Below are 26,949 nucleotides of genomic sequence, written 5' to 3'. Positions count from 1 at the left end.
TGTTATTAATAGTGACCAACTGCAACACAGAATTTCTTTTGTGGATTCATAATTGGTGATTTGAATTAATATATTTTTCTTTCAGAATGAATACAACAGAAATACTACTGCCAAAATAAACTACTTTATGGTCTTAAAAATATTTCAAAATAGTAAAATTTAAAAAAAAACATTTAAAACTTATTAGACTAAAATAAGAATTTTTATATTAATAAGCCTAGTAGTATCAATCTGGCAACAGTGGGTGCCATACCCTCTGTACTGTAGTCTGAGCGTGAGACGTACTATTTGCATAAACACATCTACGGTAGCATCACAACAGTGCGACGTTGCAACGCTACGAACGCGACACGATAGCTAAATACCGCGTTATTGTAAACAGATAATTTTCACCCGTGCGACAAGTAAAAAAAAACAATGATTTATAAAAAAAATTTGGACGTTTAATACGCAGCAATCATAAAACAGCTTCCAATGTCCACCGGTTTATTCAATTACGTGCTAAAAGGAAAAAAAACAAGATAGCTAATTCGAAGTAAACATACGCATTTATATTAATAACTTTTTAAATGAAAACTGGTATTTAACTGTTTGATGACTGTTCATTAAAAATTTTATAAATGTAAATCTACGGTCGTTGTTACGACTGGCCGGAAGTTTTAATTTAAAGTCTAAATTCATAAATATCATGGAGATATTATTTCTATTCCCAAAGTGGTTGAAAAGTTTTTTTATTTAAGTATTTATTTACTAAATAATTTATTCCGGGTTGAATGGACCGCTGTTTGGTCCAAAGAAAAATGGCTGTGTGATCTATAATTTTTCATTAAATTGTGATATATATTTCATTGGTGTATTTTCTTACTGTAGCTACCCTATACGTCTCGTATGACTTTAGAAAGATGTCCCAAATTACCTGCTTTACCCAACCACTACTAAAAAATTATTTTCCAGCTGAGTTCTCCCTGACACAATATGTTTAATTCAAATTTAATATAAAAAGTATGCTATGTGCGTGAACGCTTTACAAAGATATCACAAATAAACTCAGTAATCCAAACTTTAAAAAATACATGAAAATTTAAGTATTACTAACGCGCAAGTTTGACCAACTTTCGAAAGTAAAATCACGCAAAGTTATTATTAAAAAAATTCTAAACGGGAAGTATGTCGCGTCCGCCATTATTGTGGCGCTGACGTCACATATGTGTCGAATGTTATTGGTTGTAAAATATTTTATTGGTGTCATTTCCATCGCTCTCTAGTGATTACAGGAGTGTAATGGGTTGTTAGGGTGGGGGTGTTCAGTTTCCTACACAGAGAAAAATGTTTCTTGGCATGTCACATAGAAGCTTGAACTCAAGCTATCTCTGCAGTGAATCTATGGCGACGTGCCTCTGAGGATGTTACACACAGTGCAACAATGGGGGCTCGTTGAGGTTTATCTACGGACAGAATCAATTTTTTATCTGTGATCCTTACAAATATTTTCAGTAGTCGTAGGTTGGTTAGCGACAAATCGTGCAGCATATGCTGTACAATTTTATACGGTTATTTAATGCTTGCCATAGAAAAAACATTGATTTCTCCTTCACAGAGAAAAAGTTTTGTTTAAGACGAGCAATTATCTGCTTTTGTGTGGCGAAAAAAATACTTACTTGAAGTAACAAGAGATTTTTTAGGATCACCAAATTTTATGTGTAGAAAAAATGATGTAGTACTTCTCAAAAAAAAACGTATAGTTAAATTGACAAAAACATTTGCTCGGGTCAACGCAATATTTCCGACTACAAAATATTTTTTTGGCCATATACTTTCAAATGTATTTTTGAGCCAAAGAAACCATTGTTCCTGAAAAAACTGTATGACTTGGAGGGCACTCGAGAGGGACAGTCGGCGAAACTGTCAGCTGGAGTGACGCGAAGCTCCGCGAGTAGACCCACCGGTACTTCGGCCACTCGCGGGCGATCCTGGCACTGACGCCGCTTGTGGTCTGAGCACTGCGCCCGAGTCAAGCACGCAGAGCGTACTAGCCGCCTCGCGCACTCCACTCGCCTCGTGCTCTCGGCCCGCCACGAGCGTGTTCCCGCCCAAACTCCTTGTTCACGTTTATTTTATTCTGTAAAAGAACTCCATTCCATCAAACGTTTATAACCGGAATCTTTACGTTTTTACACTTCATTACTGACCTACGAACGCACGGTTTCCGTCGTTACTTTTATTTACGGGCTATTCATAAAATTTTAACTCGCTACCTCCCTTGCATTTGTTTCATTTTGCCACTGATATTTTCAACAATATTCACATAGAGTAATATCATGGATGTAAAACGTAATTTCCATCACTTGCCTGCCTTTTAACACCCATGATGTTACACTAAGTGAATATCTGTTAAAATTATTTCTAGCAGAAAAGTAAATTCAAGTGAGTAATCAAGTATTAATTAAGAAACAGCCTTTAAATAAATGTAATGTCGAATAAATCGAAAAATAAAATCGAAATGGTTCGTGAGATTGAGCCTAAATATTCTACAATTTTTTAGTAAAAAATCAATATTAATGTGCACGTATTTTTTAAAACTTTATTATCCAACCAGCTTATATATACTTATTTTTTCGATAAAAATGATAATTGTAATAAAATATTTACAAAAAAATATTTTACGAGTATTAAGCTTACAAAAGTGATTCATCCAATATAACATACAAATAACATTTCCAAACGGGCCGCTTCTTGTTATAGAACCACTGATAAAATAAACAAAATGTTTCCACCTATAGATTTGGCAGCAGTCACGTGACTTCCCACTTCCGGCTAAAAGTACGCATGAAGCTGCCCGGGCATGGGCCTCGCTGATTCGGTGTGCATTGTGCCTCTGCTGCACCCAGATTTGAGAGTGCATGGCACAGACAAGAGAATCGGCGAAGCGGCGAGGCCACCGTTAGGACAGCCTGGCGCTCGGGCCTAGCAGGCTCGGTGTGCATTGCGCCTCTTCTGCACCCAGATTTGAGAGTGCATGGCACAGACAAGAGAGTCGGCGAAGCGGCGAGGCCACCGTTAGGACAGCCTGGCGCTCGGGCCTAGCAGGCTCGGTGTGCATTGCGCCTCTTCTGCACCCAGATTTAAGAGTGCATGGCACAGACAAGAGAGTCGGCGAAGCGGCGAGGCCACCGTTAGGACAGCCTGGCGCTCGGGCCTAGCAGGCTCGGTGTGCATTGCGCCTCTTCTGCACCCAGATTTGAGAGTGCATGGCACGGACAAGAGAGTCGGCGAAGCGGCGAGGCCACCGTTAGGACAGCCTGGCGCTCGGGCCTAGCAGGCTCGGTGTGCATTGCGCCTCTTCTGCACCCAGATTTGAGAGTGCATGGCACAGACAAGAGAGTCGGCGAAGCGGCGAGGCCACCGTTAGGACAGCCTGGCGCTCGGGCCTAGCAGGCTCGGTGTGCATTGCGCCTCTTCTGCACCCAGATTTGAGAGTGCATGGCACAGACAAGAGAGTCGGCGAAGCGGCGAGGCCACCGTTAGGACAGCCTGGCGCTCGGGCCTAGCAGGCTCGGTGTGCATTGCGCCTCTTCTGCACCCAGATTTAAGAGTGCATGGCACAGACAAGAGAGTCGGCGAAGCGGCGAGGCCACCGTTAGGACAGCCTGGCGCTCGGGCCTAGCAGGCTCGGTGTGCATTGCGCCTCTTCTGCGCCCAGATTTGAGAGTGCATGGCACAGACAAGAGAGTCGGCGAAGCGGCGAGGCCACCGTTAGGACAGCCTGGCGCTCGGGCCTAGCAGGCTCGGTGTGCATTGCGCCTCTTCTGCACCCAGATTTGAGAGTGCATGGCACAGACAAGAGAGTCGGCGAAGCGGCGAGGCCACCGTTAGGACAGCCTGGCGCTCGGGCCTAGCAGGCTCGGTGTGCATTGCGCCTCTTCTGCGCCCAGATTTGAGAGTGCATGGCACAGACAAGAGAGTCGGCGAAGCGGCGAGGCCACCGTTAGGACAGCCTGGCGCTCGGGCCTAGCAGGCTCGGTGTGCATTGCGCCTCTTCTGCGCCCAGATTTGAGAGTGCATGGCACAGACAAGAGAGTCGGCGAAGCGGCGAGGCCACCGTTAGGACAGCCTGGCGCTCGGGCCTAGCAGGCTCGGTGTGCATTGCGCCTCTTCTGCGCCCAGATTTGAGAGTGCATGGCACAGACAAGAGAGTCGGCGAAGCGGCGAGGCCACCGTTAGGACAGCCTGGCGCTCGGGCCTAGCAGGCTCGGTGTGCATTGCGCCTCTTCTGCGCCCAGATTTGAGAGTGCATGGCACAGACAAGAGAGTCGGCGAAGCGGCGAGGCCACCGTTAGGACAGCCTGGCGCTCGGGCCTAGCAGGCTCGGTGTGCATTGCGCCTCTTCTGCACCCAGATTTGAGAGTGCATGGCACAGACAAGAGAGTCGGCGAAGCGGCGAGGCCACCGTTAGGACAGCCTGGCGCTCGGGCCTAGCAGGCTCGGTGTGCATTGCGCCTCTTCTGCGCCCAGATTTGAGAGTGCATGGCACAGACAAGAGAGTCGGCGAAGCGGCGAGGCCACCGTTAGGACAGCCTGGCGCTCGGGCCTAGCAGGCTCGGTGTGCATTGCGCCTCTTCTGCACCCAGATTTGAGAGTGCATGGCACAGACAAGAGAGTCGGCGAAGCGGCGAGGCCACCGTTAGGACAGCCTGGCGCTCGGGCCTAGCAGGCTCGGTGTGCATTGCGCCTCTTCTGCACCCAGATTTGAGAGTGCACGGCACAGGCACGAGGGTCGGTGAGAGCTCAGGCAACCAACACAAAACAAAATCTTCTATACGTTTTAGTTTTCAATTTGTTTTGTATTTTCTTTGTTAATTTATTTACTGAGGCTGTTTAATACATGTTTATAGTTGTATTTAAATTAAAATTTTGTAGTTACTTTCTGTAATGTTCGAATCTTTAAAATTTAAGTAAGGTAAGAATAATTGTAACGTTGTAAATAATAAATATTAATTTTTAGAACATGTTAGATATTATATAATCTAATTATTTCGTTGTTAATTTTTTGCAACTTTTTCGATTTTGTTCCCTTAAAAATTAAAGTGATTTTAAACTAGCGTCAAATTATTTGGATCGATAGAACGCAATTTACTGGCGAGTTTTAAATTTTCGTTGTATATTTTGTAAAAATACAGCCTAGGGCCATGTTTCATTTGAGGTTAGGTTCCTGTATAGATGCAAGCTTGCTCTCAACTTGGTTTGAATATACACTGTAGCGATATTGTGCACAGTGGGGTTACGATCATGCACAAGTTTTTAATTTTAAAATAAAATACTTACATATCATAAGAAATGCACTAAAAGATCCAGATATCCCGCTTCCCTCATAGAGAAATTGATTAGAAATTTGCAAGAGAAAAGATAGAAATTTTTGCGAAAATTTAAATGTGAAAAGTAATTTTATGTAGTTTAGTTTTTTTTTTTTATTTCAGGAACAACTATATATTTTCTAGGACAGCCACACAGTTTCAATCCTGATTTCGGTAATGGTCTCTCTTTAAAAGTGAATTGGTAACGAAATGTTATTCATATTATTTAATTCATTCATTGTGGTTCACTTTTGATCAAGCCAGACATACTAAATACATTTTTTTTTTTTTTTTAACTTTTTAAAGTCCTTTGTGTGTGCAGATATATGAAAACATTTTTGTCACTTATTGTGCAACGTTTCTAGAATGTTAAAATTTTTGCGTATCCGTAAACGTATCCTTCTTAAACGACTTCCTCTGTGTTGACCGAAAGAAGTCATTTTATTATTTCAAATAGTTGTTTACAAACAGGAAACCAAAATTGTTTTCAAACTGTAATAGTTGCTGTTAGTATGCCAAAACTGACCATTCACTAAACTATTAATATATTTATTACTGGAAAAGCTTAAAACATGTTTTGCGATTATAAAAAGAAAATGAAATTTTTGTTCTGCGAAATTCCTTGATTTTTTCCTTCCTTTTTTAAGCTAACTAATAAATGCCGGGTTTCTGCATGGAAATAGCCTTTTTAAAGCCAATTTTAAAATTGGGAGTATCTATTATGGTGATCAGAAAAGCGGTTCAATTATTAGACCATGCCAGAACCGAACTTTGCGGTATTAGAGTCGCTCCTGGGACATTCCGCAGCAGATACAAAATTTCTCGCCGTTGCATAACTGCGCGCCGCGGAAGAAAGTGAGAGTGGCGGTGCAGAAAGGGGGGAAGATGAAGGTCGGGATGAATTAAGAAAGTGGGATGTGAAAGTGTCCACTGTGCTTTTAACGTTTCAGCTGCTATTTCCCCAGTCGCATCACAGTGCGCACAACCCACACTCGTGTGTATGTTGCATAAACAGCCTTTCCGCCTGTTGGACTATTACCTCGTGTGTCGGGGATATCCGTTTCCTGCTGGAATTATATGTCACAGGTCACGTTATTTCACTCCAGCAAGAACAACTTTTTTTGTTTTGATTTTATTTTACTGTGGGGCAGCACACGATGACAAACAAAAATACTTTGAACAAATACTCCTCAATATTTATCCGGGAGATTTACGTTTTTAAGCTCACGTCACAGACTTGAAACCCGATCAAAATCAAATCGTGAACTTATAAACCATGCATAAAACCAAAAAAATGTTAAACTCCTTCACTGTCACTGATCCCGCCTCTGGAACTGCCTCGATCAGGATGCTCGACACCAACAGTCTACCAAGATATTAAAAATACTCATTAAAAAACTTTGTCTATCTAAATCCATAGACACGTAACCAAGGGAATATTGAATGAATGAGCGAATGACAGTACCATAAGAAGAATTTTAATTACTTTTTATTATTCTTCTATTTGAAAATATATTTCATATGGTTTATGTTAGTATTAAACTTGGGTGTCATTTGGTTGATGTAGGCCTAATTGCTGTAATTTGTAATTTTTAGTGTGTAATTTCATGTTTGATTGCTATACATTACTTATGTGTTGTTTATGTCACATGGTTCGGTGTAAGAGAAGGCGTACACTCCTTAAATGCGCCAAACAAATTCGAATAAATAAATAAACTAAGTCGACAAGAGTTATTGGGCAAACAATCAACCATGGGCTAATTTTATGGAACCATCCCAGCAGTTCCGAGAAACCATTCAGAGATTGAAACCAGTATGGCGGTCCGGGATGCGAACCAAGGTCCTCTGTATTGCGAGTCCAGCGTCTTAACCACTATTTCACCTCACTCTAATCCTTCGTATCAAATGTTATGCTTGTTTACTGTGTAACTATAATATATTATCTGTGCGGCCTAATAGGTTGCTAATGCCTGGAACAGACTACTTTGTTTTCAGTTTACTCATATTGGAATAATTTGGAAAGATTTTTCATTCAAGCACTTTAGTTGCTATTGTAATCGTGGTGCTGTGCTTAGGATAAAACCATAAGTATTAATAATAAATGTCCGGTGGAAGCGTCAGGCTAATTATCTAAAAGAACTTTCCAGAGGGGCACAGCCCATTTACAAACACAATTTAAAATTAACCTCCCTGACAGTAGGAAAGGTTACGTGGATTGTGGTTTCAAGTAGCAGCAAATGAAAACACTCGTATGGTTTGGTTTCATTAGAGGCTTTTACTGTTGATTAGTAGTTTAGTATCTTTTCATTGCCGGTTTCTTACATTTGAAAATATCTTACGGCATTACAGCCATTACAAACAAAACTGGTAACAATGTCAGATTCTTATTTTTGATACATTACATTGAGTACACTAACGAATAAAATAAAAAAGGGGGGGCGGGGGAACACCATTTCATGCTATACTAAGTTCAACTGTTTAGGAACATTGAGCTCGCAGGCTCATAAAACAAATATATGTGTTTAAAATACCATCTTTTATAATAATAAGGAAAACGTCCTAAAACTGGCGGAGTTATAAAGCTGTTCTTCACTTCTTTTTGAGGGGTGCCGAAAGATGGAGGGAGACTCCGTTATAGAGGCTCACGAGTTACATTTTGAGGTGCAAAATGTGGCGCCGGAACTGGGCCGCCATCTTGAACTGGTCTGGGGTCCTTGAAGCACTCTGGAATTCTTGAGTACTCTGGTATTCTGGAACCCTCTGGGATTCTGGAACCCTGCCTATAACCAATAATCCACCTGGATTAGCTTGGTTAGCAGGCAGTTTATGACGGGCGAAGTTAAGCCCCAAAAAAGGCAACCTAACAGGTTTGTGTGGGACGAAGTGCAGCTTACCTTAGCTGGCAGGGTGAAGTAGATAGTGGCTGTCCCTGGGGGTGATCCGGGGACGCGCGTCGCGGGAGCTCGCGTTAGCCATAGAAGAAAATTATGCCGAAAACCAAAAAAAAAAAACTAAAGTTAAACTTAACTATTTGGGCAGCTACGAAGAAAAACTAAAAAAATCTAGGCGACATGGCCTGGCTCAGAAAGCAACTACATTATTGCCGAAAGCGGATCACGATAGCTGCTGGTCGTTACTGCGACCTGTTGCGAAGATGCGCGCTGGACGAGAGCTGCCCTCAAAATCCCTGAAATGGCGCCGGGACGCTAACTTAAAATTAAGTCCGGTCGTCTGTTCCTCTGGAGGAGGGGATCGGGAAACCCGAAGTGCTCCGAAGGGCTCCGAAAGAAAAAAAAGGGCTCCGGCGACCTATCGACTGAGTGTGGGGTCGACTGTTTCTCCTGGTGGGGATAGGGTGGTCAGTAGTGCGCTCTCGCTCTCAGCTGGTTCGTCCTTTCGCCGATAGATGGTGTGGGCATGCAGATCGGAGTCTCGCAGAGACCATCGCGGCACTTGGTGGCCGCCATTATGCAAGGGGGGGGGGGGGATTTTGGCCTTGAGGTTGGTCATTGCCGCGGCTGGCCGATGACTGCTGTGGACCAGGACGGGGTGGGGGGTATGTCCGGTGAATGACCTGCCCTGGAAGAGTTCGCCGGCCAGACGTCGGGACGTGCGGCGGAGCTTGAAAAAAGGACACCAAAACGTGTTAGAGACCGCAAACTTCAGCACACCTCCGAGAAGGGGTGGGGGTGACCATGGGAAGCTTAGGGCGGCTACTTTCGTCACGCGTAGCGCTAAACTCGTGACGAAACGCGACGGCCAGTGGATACCGTTGCTGATGATAGCCCTGTAGTCGGCTAGACCCAGCAAATTTGGTGGGAAACGGCGGTGAGAGCACTATACTGCTCAACAAGCTAACCTGCTGGTACACTCGACCGAACAAGTTTGGATGGGGCGAAAGCAGCGGGTGAAGGAGGAAAATTGAAGTTATAAAAAAAAATTAAAATTTTGTAAAACTAAGAAAATAAAAAAATCGTGCCTAAAGTAGCACTGATTCGGCACACTATAAAAAATTTAGCTCAGCTTCAAAGTCATGTTGAGTTTACGAAAGAAAACTAAGAATATATCTTCGAGTTAATAAAATTATAACAAGATATTCCATTAAGAATAATTTTTGTAAAATAATTGTTACAATATATTAAACGTGTTTTCAGTTGTTATACAGCTCCTGGTGGCTGGTGGATCAAAGAGGTTCCGGGTTCGATTCCCAGTCCTGTCAGGGGTTTTACCTGTCTAGCGTCAGCACTGGGTGAGGTGATTGTCTCTCCGCCTCCATTCTGCGGAAGGTCTCATGTTGCCAAAACCGCCCTCTAGTCACTCCTATTTCGATGGTCTCCTTGCTGATCATCCCCGTCATCAGCTAGTAAATAACAATATTACATAAGTAACATTACTTCTTACTAAAATAAAGTTCATGTACATATGCACACGCGTCAGAAGTTATTCTTATTTTTGATTTCATGCATTGAACTATTTTGGGATCAATCGTTACTAAAAACTGTCAAAATTTGATAACAAACCTTTGTAAAAGAAAAATATGTTTTAGAGAACAATGGATATAAAGTTATTACAACTATATATATATATATTTACTGATATATATATATATCGGTTAAGAGATATTTTTTTGTAGAGAGAGTAATGCAAACGCTAAAATTATGTATTATTTCAGAAATTCAAGTACTATTTGAAGTACTATTGAAGTACTATTTACCAAATAAGATGTTGACAGAAATGGTTGTCTTAATTTAATAAAAAGTTCGCAAATTTTCATTAAGAAGTACCAAAACTCTTATTAAAGAAGCGGGAATGTGGGATGGTATTGTTTAAAAAATATTATGGAGACAGTGGTCTTCATTTTTTTTTTTTTATAATTTAAATGTAGGAAGTATATATTATTGATTGTGCACAGTTTCTTTAAAAAGTACCAAACTACTCCTTCAAGTGGTAGTAAAAGGGATGGTGTGTTTTTTTGAAATCTCACGTGGACAGTGATCGCCCTCTTTTTTTAAAAAAAAAACACATTTAGACATTAATTTTCATTACACTTCAGTCGTCATTTGGGCAAAATTTCATCCACAAATACAAATATTCTGCTATACGGAGTGGGAAAAGAGAGGAATAGTGAGAAAGGAAGGGGGCTGGTAAAATAAGGGGATGGTATTTATAAATCTAATGAAGATAGTGACATTCCTCGTGTTTTGTAGTCGTGAGTAAAACTACATCCAGCTTGGAATAAAACAATAGATTAGTATAAAAAACAATAAATTCTAAACATTACATTGCATGTATATATATAAGTATACCTATTTAACCAAATACGAGGCGTGTACGAAAAGTAAGTACCGTTTGATCATTAAAAAAATAAAGTCCCGAAAAAAATGTTTTATTGAAAGTTTTAGTTTACTACATATCTATATAACATTTTAATATAGTCGCCATTCAGTTCCAAGCACTTTTCGCAACGGTCTACTAGTTTATTTAACCCCTCTGCATAGAAGTTCGCCGCCTGGGAATGGAACGGACGCCTCGGCCATAGGCATCATGAACTTCAAATACGTAATGCGTGTATCCTAAGTACAGGTAATTAGTAAATATCTCCGGAAAACGTTTAAGCAATCTCCGTACTCGAGTCGAAAAATTATGGCTACCGTTTTTTTTGGGACAGAAAGAGCTTTATTTTGGTGTTGATTTAATGAAATGTGCTTCAATAATTACAGCAAAATGTACAAAATTACGATTGTCAATTGGTTTGATTTACAGGCGGCAAACTTCTATGCATAGGGGTTAAATAAACTGGCAGAGCGTTGCAAAAAGTGCTTGGAACTAAATGGCTACTATGTGACAATGTGATGTAGATATTGAGTAAACTAAAACTTTCAATATAACCTTTTTTTCATGAGTTTATTTTTTTAACGAGCAAAAGCTACTTAATTTCCGGACACGCCTAGTATATATTCAATCCCTCACATCGAGTGTGTTTGTAAGAACTTTTTTTACTAAAAGAAAAAAAATAAGATATGCGTCACTAGTGTAAAATGACAAAACCAATGGACTGAGCTATGTAATAATACATTTTTATAACATTCTGTTTTTAAAATTCAATGCAAATCAAAACAATTACTTATAATTGTAAAAAAATTTAAAAAATTAAATATTTTGTTGGGAATCCAAAACAGACAATTTTAAGTGGGATAACATGCATTCAACCACTTGTGAACAGAGGCTCAACTGCGCTCGCCCAAACTTTTGTTAACTTTTTACATTTACAAAGTCATGGTTTTAGTGAGAGATGAAAATAAAAGAGGTAATTTCTATACTTTTTGAAGTCTTTGGTTTTTGATCTTAGTCCATAGTGCACTACGAAGTTTGTATATGAACTCACATACTAAAACAGGTGTTTGTATGTGTAAGGTAAAGCCAATCAAGTTCTTTACTAGCTAGACAACATATCTCCTGAAAAGCCAAGAAAGCATGTCTTTCCTACGATAATGTAATTGTTCGGTACAGCAAGTTATCTTGCAACACGCCTTCCACACCAAATTCAAAGGTGTTCAGAATGTACACAATTGGTGACTCGGTGAAGTGCTTTATCACAATGTCCACAGATTTCACAACGTTCTTCATAGTCCATGGAGATTAGATGTCATCTTAAATTTGTAGGAGTGAGATTGTTTATGACTGCATCTGCCAACGCTCGGAGATTTGTCTATAGTTCAAAGTTCGTTATGTTCTTCCATATTCGCATCCAGTTAAAGTATTTCTGTTTTTTTTTATACTCGGAGTAAATTTGACTGCTTCGAAATATTTTTGAATTAACAAACAGGTAGATATAACTCCCCACCTAGTAATTCACGTATAGTTATTCGTAACTCTTATACTGCGAATAAATATTTTTGCGGAAGAATCCTCTCGTTAGTCCATACTGCATGATGTAATACCGCGATGTCTTCGTCTTTCGTCAGTTATCGCTGAGCTAGTTTTCTTAAACAAGGCATTGGCTTTTAGTTTATAGTCAAGTCGCCCTAATACACCGTGTTAAGATTTTTGTGTCATCTGTTCTCTTCTGGCCCCGGAAAGAAATCCACGCCATAGGACTAAACTTATGTATTGTCAGATTTGTGATTCTCTTCCACGTGACATAGGGGTCAGCTGTGCTACGTACCATAGTTTAGAGAGAATGTACATATTAATGAGATGCACTCACTACACAATGTTTATATTTCGATGTCGTTCTGCTACAGAACTACGTCATATATTTTAGACCTCAGAGTCCCAATTAAACTTATCTATCTGCATTGTACTTTGCATAAAGGTGGTCCCAAATGTGTGGCAAGTTTGTGTTATTGTGTAGGGTATCAACTTACACAGTGTATTGGGTGTCATCTTAAGGTCTAATATCTTCGATTTTACTGCGTTAAATTGGTCTGTAGACACATGACTTAAGTTGGTCAGCGTGTTTTCTGTCAGGGTTATTTCTTACTCTCACCGTATTATGTATGTGGTATTATCTGCATAGCCACTTCAATGATTATCCCAATTAGCGTCGCGTGTAGGGTTCGGATAACGGATTCTATATATAATACAAAATGTGCCACGGACAACCTTGAAGTACAGGCGGTTGGATGGTAAATTCTTTACCAAGTTTTCGTGGAACGATTACAAAATGTGTGTAGTATGTTTATCGTGGTTTGCGTAAAGCCTACTTTTAACCACTGAGCTAAGATGACGTGAAATTGAACTTCGAAAAATTGTGAAATATGAATAGTGTAGTACCAGGATTATATTGCGATTTTTTGTGACTATTAAATGTTATGAAATGTACCCCAGGTTAGTATTGCCATAGAAATTATTTATTTGGCACACCGATACGCTTGGTTCGTCCTCCGATGCTCATGAAAGCTAATACACGGGTTAATGCCGTCTCACGCGGTCGGCTATCTGCACGGCTTCAACAGTAAAGCGCATGAACGTTATAAATCATCCTGTTAAACTTCCGCGTGGCATGGTGCGCCCGCAGATATTTGCAGTTCTGTTGTCTACTAAAATTTCACCCTAAACGCTCACAAATAAGTACCTATAATTCCAAAAAATTGCCAACTTCGATACTATCGTACAACGTGCGATGGCCAAGTAGTCGAAGTAACTACTAGCTGAAAACAAACAGGTTTGAGTCGGCATCATATCAAGGACAGGTGTAATTGAGTTGTGCACGAATACTGCTTGAATGAGCGTCTCTCTAATACCAGATAAACACTACAAAAATGTGATACTGAATGAGGTAAATTTTAATGTTTTGCAATATTGTTGGCTGGACTTGTACAAAAATATACATTTATAGATAAATAAGTTTTAGGTACCCAGAGCGTGGCTTTACAATATAGTACATGCATAAATTTTTAACATACATTTATATGTATAAAAAAATCAATTTTAATAAATTTAAATATTAATTTACGATATAATCATATAATCAAATATACACTATTCACTGATGATTATAGTTGATAAATATGTATACGTTTTTATTTTAATTTTTGGGTACATGTTGTAACTACACATTTTAAAATGCATATTTATTCAAAAAAATAAAAAACAAAATAAATAAAAATTAATTTGTGAATATTTAATTAAAGTTTCAAATGTATTGTAATCAAATCGGTTATATCAACCCTTTTCAGTTTAAAAATAGGTGTCGTTTAATTACTGTCGAAACAGATAGCAGTATCGAAGTTCAATCGCATTTGAATAATGATTATCAATAATAATATTAAGATTGACAAAAAAGGGTTCCCAGACGTAAGACTGAGTCTTTACTCCAATTTCAGTGTTAGACTGGTGAAGCAACGCTTGCCATTTATGAAGCCAGCTTCTCTGCGTTACTAAACAGTGTAACTTACGTGTGAGGGGTAGCACAAGAAAACGAAAAAGTCAAGACATTAATACAAAATACAAAAAAATTAAAAAATGTTTAATATTATTCTCTACAATGATGATGCGACGTTGACAAAAAGTGCTTTCGAATGCGTTTACGAAATTCCTTTAAAAAATGCACTTACCTTAAAATATTTTTTTTTGGTAAAAACGACGTTCACATATTTTATAATTTATTTTTAGAGGAATCTGTAGCTACGATATGTACCACCAGTTAAAATACAACTTGTGTATGCCTGTAGTACAAAAGTACGTTCGAGCCTTATATTATTCACCCGAGCTAATGTACTGATAATCCACTTACTTTCATGTCCTGTTAGGATGTGAAGACCGCAAAAATATTGATTATACTCAGGTTTATTGACGAGAGTTTTAGCCGCGTCAAAATTTAAGGGTTCACCAACGATTCGGTCGATGTTCCAGTCACCATGTTCAGGGTCACAGTAGTCTCCGACGTTGCTGTAAACCCTCAAGCAAAGAAGCCTCAGACATTGGCAGCGTAAGCCTGCGATCCTTGTTGATCAAAATAATTGGTGTGCGATGAAAAAAATAAACCTTAGTTGTTTCCGTATCACCATGGCTCGATACTTGTGTTCATGCAGCCGATGACTCGCCATTTTGGGTTCATGCGTTCCCGTGTCATTATTACCTGTAGTTTCAATTCCAGCGCATGTTTGGTTACCTGTTAAGGCGGGTCCACAAGTAATCCCCAGATAGATTAGAAACATTACTTAGAACTGTCATAACATAAAATTCGTGAAAAATCCACATAACATAGAAGTTTCATGATTATAACTTAGAAACACGTAAATTAGAAACAAACAAAGCTAAAACACATAAATTTAAAACGTAGTAACTTAGAACTTTCATTAATTAAAATTCGCGAAAAAGCCACATTACATAGAAGTTTGGATTTTATAGGTCAGAATTATTATAACTTAGAAAGACGGAACTTAGAAACACAACACTGAACCACATTACTTAAAACCATCAGAAGAAAGAACCACGTAAATTAGAACAGAAATAATGTAAAAAAATTATATCATATGTGTTTATAAAGTAAGTGTTTCTTTTCCATACACGAAAATAGAGATACCTATTATCAGTCTTTTCTACCAGTTCATAAGTAGATTGAAGACTGAAACCAAATATTTCTAGCTCTGTGTATAAAAAATATTGGTATATTCCAGGCCGAGAATTATATAAAAAATAGAATACATTATAAACACTCAACCCTATAATATACTTTTAAGAGCATACACATATAATTAATGCAAATACATTTTTAGCCTAACATCAACACTTTTGAAAAAAAAAACTGTTGCCAGTGGCAATGACGTCAGTGTCGCTGTTGAGCCAGCCCGACGGGAAGAGTTACACTGGACAGGCCACCGCGGCTGCTGCGCCAGCCCGTTGGGAAGAGCTACCCTGGACAGACCTCAGTGGCTACTGTACCAGCCCGACGGTAAGAGTTGCCATGGACAGGCCACTGCAGCTGCTGCGCCAGCCCGACGGGAATATTTACACTTGACAGGCCATAAAGGCTGCTGAGCCAGCCCGACGGGAAGAGTTACACTGGACAGGCCACCGCGGCTGCTGCGCCAGCCCGTTGGAAAGAGCTACCCTGGACAGACCTCAGTGGCTACTGTACCAGCCCGACGGTAAGAGTTGCCATGGACAGGCCACTACAGCTGCTGCGCCAGCCCGACGGGAATATTTACACTTGACAGGCCACAAAGGCTGCTGAGCCAGCCCGACGGGAAGAGTTACACTGAACAGGCCACCGCGGCTGCTGCGCCAGCCCGTTGGGAAGAGCTACCCTGGACAGACCTCAGTGGCTACTGTACCAGCCCGACGGTAAGAGTTTCCATGGACAGGCCACTGCAGCTGCTGCGCCAGCCCGTCGGGAATATTTACACTTGACAGGCCACAAAGGCTGCTGAGCCAGCCCGACGGGAAGAGTTACACTGAACAGGCCACCGCGGCTGCTGCGCCAGCCCGTTGGGAAGAGCTACCCTGGACAGACCTCAGTGGCTACTGTACCAGCCCGACGGTAAGAGTTGCCATGGACAGGCCACTGCAGCTGCTGCGCCAGCCCGACGGGAATATTTACACTTGACAGGCCATAAAGGCTGCTGAGCCAGCCCGACGGGAAGAGTTACACTGGACAGGCCACCGCGGCTGCTGCGCCAGCCCGTTGGGAAGAGCTACCCTGGACAGACCTCAGTGGCTACTGTACCAGCCCGACGGTAAGAGTTGCCATGGACAGGCCACTACAGCTGCTGCGCCAGCCCGACGGGAATATTTACACTTGACAGGCCACAAAGGCTGCTGAGCCAGCCCGACGGGAAGAGTTACACTGAACAGGCCACCGCGGCTGCTGCGCCAGCCCGTTGGGAAGAGCTACCCTGGACAGACCTCAGTGGCTACTGTACCAGCCCGACGGTAAGAGTTTCCATGGACAGGCCACTGCAGCTGCTGCGCCAGCCCGTCGGGAATATTTACACTTGACAGGCCACAAAGGCTGCTGAGCCAGCCCGACGGGAAGAGTTACACTGAACAGGCCACCGCGGCTGCTGCGCCAGCCCGTTGGTAAGAGCTACCCTGGACAGACCTCAGTGGCTACTGTACCAGCCCGACGGTAAGAGTTTCCATGGACAGGCCACTGCAGCTGCTGCGCCAGCCCGTCGGAAACATTTACACTTGACAGGCCACAAAGGCTGCTGAGCCAGCCCGACGGGAAGAGTTACCCTGGACAGGCTACCGCGGCTGCTGCGCCAGCCCGACGGTAAGAGTTACACTGAACAGGCCACTGCAGCTGCTGCGCCAGCCTGACGGGAACATTTACACTTGACAGGCCACAAAGGCTGCTGAGCCAGCCCGACGGGAAGAGTTACCCTGGACAGGCTACCGCGGCTGCTGCGCCAGCCCGACGGTAAGAGTTACACTGAACAGGCCACTGCAGCTGCTGCGCCAGCCTGACGGGAACATTTACACTTGACAGGCCACAAAGGCTGCTGAGCCAGCCCGACGGGAAGAGTTACCCTGGACAGGCTACCGCGGCTGCTGCGCCAGCCCGACGGTAAAAGTTACACTGAACAGGCCACTGCAGCTGCTGCGCCAGCCTGACGGGAACATTTACACTTGACAGGCCACAAAGGCTGCTGAGCCAGCCCAAAGGGAAGAGTTACCCTGAAGAGTCCACCGCGGCTGCTGCGCCAGCCCGGTGGGAAGAGTTACCCTGGACAGACCTCAGTGGCTACTGTACCAGCCTGACGGGAAGAGTTACACTAGACAGCCCGCCGCGGCTTCTGCGCCAGCCCAACGGGAAGAGGCGACCCACATCGGCGCGCGGCTAACGGACACACGGAGGAGGTCGAGGAAAGAAGCACAGGCGTCGCCATGCAACAGTGGCGCTGGCGCGACAGACGACATGACTAGCTCAGGCGAGGAAGAAGGTGAAGGCCTCCCTGTGTGGCGAATGTGGCACCTACGCGTACATACGATCACTGTGTCCCAAATCTCCCCGTCAAACCGAGAACAGGTGATAACTAGAGTAAATTAAGGTTCTGAATAAAAAAAATACAAAATCAAATAAAGTCGTAGTTTTCGAGTTAAATGCTTTTCTTGAAAAAGTTTTTAATAACCTTTCTTCGGTGTAGATTCTTTCAAGTCACTTCATGATTCGCCCAAACAGTAAATGCCATATTTTAAGTTTTTTTTTTTTTTTTTGCCTTTTGACAACGTTGCATCTTTTTCTATCTCCTTAAGCAAATGTTTCAACAGCATTTGCGGTAAAGGTCACTTGGATAATACGGAACCTCAGTTAATTGAATCTCGGTACTCGAGACTGTATATAGTTATATGTACAAACACACAGATTGTTAGCCAGATTAATATTCAGACATACAGACATGTAGACAGCTGGATAGATGGATTGATAGATAATAGTAATAAGTAAAAGTAGATAGTTATAGTGACAGAAACGCGCATTATGATACATCACAAATCATAACGCTCCTATATAAAACTTCATTCTCTTCCCAGTCGCCTGGGAAAAAAATAATAACATGAGCCTGGAACGATGTGCCCAAAAAAATTGTCAGAAATATTTATATCAAACTTTTTTGTAACCTCCAGTTTTAAAAACCAAAAATGTACCTAGTATAGCTAACGGTGCCAAGCATGTTTGCTATTTTCTTATTTTATTTTCTTGTTTAATTCGGGATATTGATTTGTTTTATTCCTTGTCTGAATGTTTTTAAATATAAGCATGTATCATTTCTTCTTTGGTTTAGTTGAATATACTTGTTTGTTTTAATTAAAAATTAATACAGATGTATAAAGTATTTTGGTCTCCAGTAAGTGCTTATGCTTAAATGAAAGTATAGGAATTCGATCATATACTGCTTTTTACATTTTTGTATTTAATAGTTTCTGAATTTGATTTTCCAAAACTTATGTATATAATTATTGTTTAAAATAAATTTATAAATTTTATCTTATTTAAAAAATTTTCCATACACAATTAAGAAAAAATATAGCATCGTTTTGAATGATTACTTACAAAGTTATGCCACACGAAAATCTAATTACGAAATGCTATGTAAAATTATTAAAAACAACGTGAGGAGAACAGCAATTTCCTAAAACCGTGCTTGGCTAAGATATTCGCGTAAAGTCCGAACAATAAAGTTTTATTTTTTTTAAATTATAGGTTATTTATGGATGTGAATGATACAAAACAATTGCCAACCATTTTCATAAAATCTGAACTTTTAGTTTCAGATACATTTATAAGAACATAAAGAATTATATGTATTATATGAATACAGGGTATAGTAGAAGGTATATGAATTTAAGTGAAAAAAAAAATAACAAAACTGATTACGCAATGAATATACTGCCAGGCGTGGTAAGGTTACTTGCAGAAATATTGAGGCCACAGACAACAAACAAGGAGATAAATTGCACAGTAATTATATGTGAAGGATGATTAGATTGTGATCAGCGGAATGAAACAGCAGTTTGCAAGTGGGCCATTGGTTTAATATGTTAGCACGAAATTAACATGAATACGTGTCCGTTATTTGGGGTCGAAAATATGTAGGGACTTACATGTAGTTAACTAGCAGTTTCTTTATAGAATATAAATTATTACTGTCATATGCTAGAGAGACTAATGGAGCACATCTTAGTTAATAACTGACCGTTCCTGAAGACACCCATTCCCAAGGAGGGAATCCAACCAAGATTTTGACTTTCAAAATGTTAACATAAGGATTTACAGTGAATGCCATCGTCGTTCACGTCTTATTGCGACTATGGCCTGCGTTAGCTATACTGGCGCAGCAGTGCAGGTTTGATGGCCCGAAGGGAGGTTTCCACCTGTGACTGTGGACTCATAGTTTATAGCTCCGATACCCAAGGCGATTGCCACGACTGGAAATTATTTGACTTCCAGGCATTGATTTAAATTCGGTATTCCGAGTGGGTTGGAATCCTGAATACGTATCAGCTTACAAACAAAACAATAAAAATCTCGAAAACATTAAGGGAGAAACTGAGAATTTCCCTCCTCACCCCCCAAAAAAGAATAAGTATTTAAACCAATCAACATACTGTACTCAGTTATTTTAATTCGATGACATCGTTTTTAACTTTCTCAATCCTTAATAATGTTTAGTTTTTAAAGTAGATTTTTAAATAAAAGTTAATAATATTGAAATCTATACATATCCCACTTTCGAGTTATGGTGTCATTTGCTCCATCCTCGGATACAGATATAATGGAATTTTTTTTAATTTATGAAAAAGGAACATACATAAATAACTATTAGTTATATTTTTGTGTATGAATATTTTAAAATTAAGTATATTATTTTATGGTATTTTTTTATTTTATTAAGTTTAACTTCCTATGGACAGCGATAAATGTTATGAGTTCTATAATTACATTTAATTGCAGAATTTAGTACGGCAAATTCAGTGAATATGGTATAATATAGTTTAAGTGAAATTAGCTACTGGGATTTAAATTATATTATTCTCTTTGAATATGAGTAGGTAAGTATTATTTGGAAAAAATACATTAATTCAATCAATTGAGCACAGATTCGCAAGAATCTGTTTTATTGCGATATTCGTAAAACAAACATGCTCCTACCTTGACTGGAAATATTGTTACGCTGGCCGCCAGCTGCCACTGAGTCGGGTGGCCATGGACCTACACCCCCCCCCCCCACCCCCCCAACCAACTCGGGATGGTGGTGTATGTGACGCTGGCCATTAGCGGCCTGTCAATCACAGCCTTTCCCCTCCACGCACCCACAGCGGCAGTCATGGAGCCCGGCAAGTCTGGAGGGTTGAGATAGACTTTTTTCAAATCGACGTCAAATACCATTTTTATTCCTGTATAGACTTGCGCTAATATGTTTTTGTGTACTCCAGCATTTCAATAAAATTTCAGAAGAGTGGTTGTATTTTATTAGTGACAAGAAAGCGACTATGTGTCTCCTCTACACACATTTTTTGTGTTGCTGCACTGACTCATTTTAAATTAAATACACGAGCTATACCAAGAATTGTTTTATATTTATTGGATCTAGTACATTATTTTACTCATAAGATTCATATTAGAACATTTATCCTTGTAATTAAGATTTATAATGTTTTAATGCAGCACTCTCGAACCACGAAACTTACAGGGACCACACTTGACGTATATACAGGTTGTTTCATATTCGTAGAACATACTTTATGAGTTATAGAAAACAGCTAGACAAGCACAATTCAACATACAATGTATGTTCGGTACTTAACCTGTGAGGTGCTAGAAGGCGCTTTCCAGCGAAGTTCACAGAAACTATCATTTGTGGAGTTAATTTCAAAAGAATCAAGAGAAGGCCAACATCCATTAGGTACATGTAAGGACTTGTGGATGGCAATGCAAGGGAAGCACAGAGATTGTACAGAGAAGGTTTCCCAATGGGAACCGTGCCAATGTGAGAACCTTTCAGCGATCCCATCAACATCTCTGCAAGAGACAGACGGAATGCCGAGAGTACAAGGAGTGTGTCCTGTGATTCCGTCTCTTCCTCTCTGATTTCTCTTCATTTCATAACCCAACAAGCACTGCCAACTAGCACCTCACGTGCTGAGTTCTGAGCTTACTTTTTATTGTGATTTGTGCTTGTATAGTTGTTCTATCACCCCCTGACGCATGCAACACGATTTCTGTATCAACCCTTTTATCTTGCCAAAGTTAACCATGGGTGCCCTATGTATCGTCAGCAACGAAGTCTTCAAAGACGGTAACAGACAACAAACACACGTCAAAAGGAATCTAGAAAATGAATCGACGATGTCTTGTAGAAAGGAACTATTTTAGGAGTTGTCTAAAGTGACGTAAAAACTTAATCAAGACGGTTAGAACAAAAATATAACTTTTAAATGTTAGTTCATTTTTTTTTACCAGAGGGGTACATTCTCGGTCCTTCTACAAATAATCCATAACAACAAGCTACCCCCATATCGTTTATATGAATATTCACCAAGAGTCCCCAACACTTAGCCTAAAGGTTCAATAATTTAGGCTTATACTTCTTCCCGTATAACCACTACCACTCACTACCTTAATAGCCAAAAACAAGCATATATACCCAGCATTTCCAAACCACAAGATTCGCGGACACCTGAACTAACATATCGTGGTTTCTGTAATCTAGTATGTTGTAATAAAGGATATGAGAGAATGGTTTCTGTGTCCAGAAGAAGTCCGGATACACAAACTATATTTCTTGTGGATGTTTCAAGCATTAAAATATTTTGGAAAGTACAGTACGACTTTCCCAAGAATTAACTACCATGGCCACCATTAAATAAGGGCCCACAATATATACATTGTGTTATTCCAGTCTCAGCCACAACCCGAAGTCTGAACTCAAACTCCTCATAGCAGACTACTGCCAGTCCATAAGACCAAACGCTGTGTGTATGCCGAGGGCTTGGGGCTGGGGACAATAGAAACGAAAGGACCACACATGATAGAGAATATAACTAATAATATTGTCACGTGCACCTAGCCGGTGCCACCGCCATTTCTGTCACGTCTCACTTTCAGAGGGGGGAGAGAATCGTAGCTCTTTACATAGAAACAACTCGCTTGGCATCAACTAGTCTTAACTTCATAAAATACTTTACTGTACCTAGGATCATAGGTTCGTCATCCCGTACAGGATGTCTGGTGAGAGCTGAACTAAGGAGATTTTGCAAAATAACATAATACTTAATTAAAATTATTTTATTCTTAAAGTCAAATAATCAACATCATTCTTGACGAACATTTACACATCGGGATTAAAATTTAAAACAATACTCTTCTTTACTTCCTTAACGATTGAACGACCTTACAAGAGAGAGAATGAGAGAACTTCACTAAACACTTCCCTAGTCCTTCCGAATACCTCAAATCATAATTAATACTTAAAATTAAAACAAAGATAAGTCCATACTCACATTTTCCGAAAAGCCTTTCTTGATCGATTACTTAAAACTAACGTAGGGGCCTCTCCTGCCCTTAAAATCCGAACGAACATTACATTTTAAAAATTATAACTAAACGACTAGTGACAAGGGCCATAGCCTCCGCCCGAAAGCTTGAAGATGACTACATTATGACCTAACTTAAATTAAACGACTCGTGGCCTCTGGCGTCGGCCATAGCTTCCGCCCGAAAGCCTGAATTCCTACATCACGAACGAACTAACAACTCGTGACCACAGGTGAGACGCATAGCCTCCGCCTGAGTGAGCCCCGAGTCACCACTCACTTGCGCTTAAATTCGCGCGCCCTGCCGCGCCTACCATAACAAAAGCTCGTTATTGAAGTCAAATTTACTAAACAACTAACTAGAACATCTGGGAAGACTACCCCCCCTCTACCCCAATGTGCAGGCCACACCGCGCGGCTTGTTACGACAGCGCGCCCCAGTAACTGCGGCCCGTGGCTGCGCCAGCGCGCGGCCAAACAAACAAACAAAATTCTGCAAGCCCGCAGCGCGCCGCGCCGGCCCCGTGCCCCAATTACATGGTCACGCCACTTGCGCTGACGAGTGAACAGAGCAGCCAGCCCAGAGTCCCGTCAGTAAAGTCCCTAAATTTGATTTCAACAACCCTGCAAAATTTCAACCCGCGACATAACCCTCCCCTCACAGAGCTCGAGCCCCATCGAGCTACCTCAAAATTACAAATTGTCTTTTTCCATTAAACCATAACTATAAATTCCTCATTTCACAAAAATAATAATTTTCTTAGTTCCTTGCTGTCTGAACATACATCTAGATTCTGCATAAGATTTATTTTAAAACAACAAGTATTCATAAAATTAAATGTAAAACTTTTATCTGGTTTGTTCTCACAGGAACCTTCAGAGGCTCGAGTTCTCAATTCTAAAAAAATTGTTCTGTTAGTGAAGCTCTCTTTACAAATTAAATTACTGTTCTTAGTTTCTCAGTATTCGTTAAACAATGTGCAAATTCTTGATAATTATTATTATTTTTTTTTTTCGGTTTCTGTTTATTACCATACTTCTTTCGTTCTTCAAAAAAAATTAAGTGTCCTTACAGTGTTTCAATTAATTAAACTCTTATCTCGTGAAGGTTGGTGCAACTCCTCGAAGTCAGTGTTGTCGAGAAGAGTAGCTCCCTGGGCTGGCCATCAGCAAACACCACTCAACTCCAACAGCTACTGGACTGGCTTCCAGGGCAGCTCACAACTTCTCCCCACATCTGCTTCGGAGTTGTGCCATCCTCATCACGAACAGATTACAATTCTGAAACATCATCAACAGGCATTACCATCACGCCTGACAAATACAAAACTAACTACTAAACTGCAATCGATGGGCAAGGATGCAAACACACAAAAAAAATAAAATTAATTAATTCAACTGCTAACATAAAGTATCCCACCCTTAGCATAATCTAATCAGGCAAATAATTTGATAGGAAAAACTTAAGGAAGGGAAACATGACCTCCAATGATTTTCCCTAACTCTTGAGTCTTGATCTTCTCTATACAGCAAATAGTCCCCACGAAGTAACTGGGTTGAAGGTCACTTCACATGACCCACCCATAACCTTTCTACTCTTCTTTTCTTCTGGGGGCAACCACAATGCCCACCAATCTCTCTCCATGGTGCCGAACCAGCTATCCCATGAGAGTAAACAACGTAGTCAATAGAAGCGCAGAGGGGAAACACCAATCTCTGGCTTGTCGAGTCATAAAACTGCTTTATCTTCTTCTTCTTCTTCTTCTGAGTAAAACATCTGATTAATCTTGCTACTATTCTTCCCAACAATAAAAAAAAAGTTCATCAGGTATCTTCATGAAAGAAACATTCTAACTAATAATTCTTCATTTTTCTTCTTCTTTATTTCTGTTAGTTGTAATAGAAGGCCATGTTAGGGAGGTTATAGGGAAAAAGAGTGGCCAATTCCCACCCCATCACCCACCTAGATCATGACTAATTAACTTTTAAACTTTCTATTTCAAACAAATAAAAAAAAACATTTTTTTTTTTATTCAAACTTTTAAACTATAATTACTTTTACTTCATAACCTCAAAAGCTAATCAATAATTCTAAATGAAATTGTGATTTACTGCATCCTTGTTCCATCCGATCTGTTTGTTTATAACCTTTCTTGTAAAGTATAAAATTTTCAAACATTACTAATTCAAAAAAAAGTAAATTCTGGTGTCCTTCGAGTTACAATTAAATTTACTATTTCTTAGCTTGAAATAATTTAAGTTTTCAGAACTATTTCATTGTCTAACTCAAAACACTTAAAAATCAACTCAAAACAACAAATCATCAAAATCAATAAGATCATCTGACCTACCTATCAGTACTGTGAACTTGAACTGTTCGTACACATTTATAATAAGCTATTGTATTGAAATTCCAACCTAAATAAGGTTTTAAAAAAACTACTAATCCCTCTGTAAATTAAGAAAATTAACTTTAAAAATTAAACTTAAGGTATTAGTTCTTTTTGACAGCTACCACAACTCACTAGTTCCATTACATTACTATAACCTAAAAAGTTCTGTAAATAATGTTTATAACAAAAAAAACTCCAGTTACTGTCTTCCATAAAAAAATAAAACTTTACATAACCTTATTAATCTCCACTTGTAAGTCCATGGCTGCCAGCTTTCTCTTCTCTTGAATCTTCAGTCTTGGCTCTTGTTTCAGTGATCTTGTATCTTGTCTCTCGAACTCTTGTCATCTTGTAAACTGGACTGCTGCTCAGCTCATCTTAAGGAATCTGTAACAGTTTCAAAAATACATGTTAATTTAAATTACATAATTCCTGTTCTTTGGTCCTAAAAAAAATTGTATTATTAGTACACATTACCCTGAAACAACATTATTATTCATTGTTTATTACTTTAAAAAAATGCTTTACCATAAAATCCTTTTTTGTTCTTTTCATTAGGCCTATTTATTTTCCTTCTTCTTAATTAAATTCTGCTTCAAATGTTAATCCTAACTTAAGACCTACCATCTATTTATTATTCATTACCTACATTATTTATGTTACCCTAAAATTCCCATAAGTTTCTAATACTTCCTATCAAAGACATTCTCTCTAAAAAAAAATTTACTTGTGACTCTTAACTTAACAAACTTAAAAAAAACTTTTACACTAGACTTAACTTATTATTCATTCTTAGTTACTAAATTTCTATTTGTAAACTTTAGTACTTACAAACAAAAACTGCCTATTTCTCTCTACCTCTTAATCTCTTTCAATTATTACAATAATAATGTTACCTTGCATCTTTAAACTTTCTTCTTTTCAATTAAATTAGACATCTCATAACAATAAAAATTCTGCCTATACTCTTCTTATGGGTGTACAAACCAACAACAAAATTTCAAATTCTCAAGTTTCCTTATATTTAAATTATGCAATGCACATAACCTCTGTGGTGCCTGTACCCGTTTAGGCCTACCACCTTCTCCTCTCACATCATGACAACTCTTATTCCTCGGGGTCTGTATTCACTGTTACAAATCAAATATCTCAAAAAAATTAAAAACAAATTTATTATTTTAAGAAAACAAAAATTTACATTGAATTTACTATGGAGCCTGGAAATCTTAATGTCTCACAGCAGCTAACATGACTAAATCCCATGGAACCCCAGGTTTACATAACCTGTGCCCAAAAATTTAAGCATACCAGGCTTTCTCTGCACTGGTTTTACAGCATCACACACTATTTAGGGCCCCTGATCTGCCATCAGTCCCAAGGAGCTTTCCCACAACCCCTCTCTACACAAGCGCCTACCGCATTCCTCTCAATTGGCTATCGGTTTTACGGCATTCTTTTGGGATCCGACCATCAAGTTAGGGCTAATCGAACACTAAACCTCCATACTTCCAAACTAATGTAAATCAATTAAATTTTCTCTGTAATTTCTTAAAATCCAAATAAAAATTATTCAAACATGCCCAAGAAACTTTCAAAAAAAAATTCATAATCTTATCTTCAAACCCTTAAAATAAAAATAAATAGATTACTCTGTTTTCTCCTTAATAACTGTAAACTGTCAACAAATATTATGTCGTAAATTTAACTATGCTTACTGACTC

General features: G+C 39.7%; 1 protein-coding gene and 1 long non-coding RNA gene across 4 annotated transcripts in view; one reads left to right on the top strand and one right to left on the bottom strand.

Annotated features, from left to right (window-relative positions):
- The window catches only part of LOC134529415 (scavenger receptor class B member 1), a 247,511-nt gene that overhangs the window by 161,465 nt on the left and 59,097 nt on the right, over window positions 1-26,949 (top strand). The gene's annotated exons all lie outside the window — the stretch shown is intronic.
- LOC134529417 (uncharacterized) lies at window positions 7,607-8,644 on the bottom strand. The gene is made up of 2 exons (XR_010074567.1): window positions 8,246-8,644; window positions 7,607-8,131 (listed from the first exon to the last, which is right to left on the bottom strand). It is a non-coding gene; the product is annotated as an uncharacterized LOC134529417 (long non-coding RNA).

This window comes from Bacillus rossius, chromosome 2, assembly GCF_032445375.1.
Source record: "Bacillus rossius redtenbacheri isolate Brsri chromosome 2, Brsri_v3, whole genome shotgun sequence".
Taxonomy (NCBI): domain Eukaryota; kingdom Metazoa; phylum Arthropoda; class Insecta; order Phasmatodea; family Bacillidae; genus Bacillus; species Bacillus rossius.
Note: the sequence above shows the minus strand (reverse complement) of the source record. Positions and strands in the feature narration are given on the sequence as shown.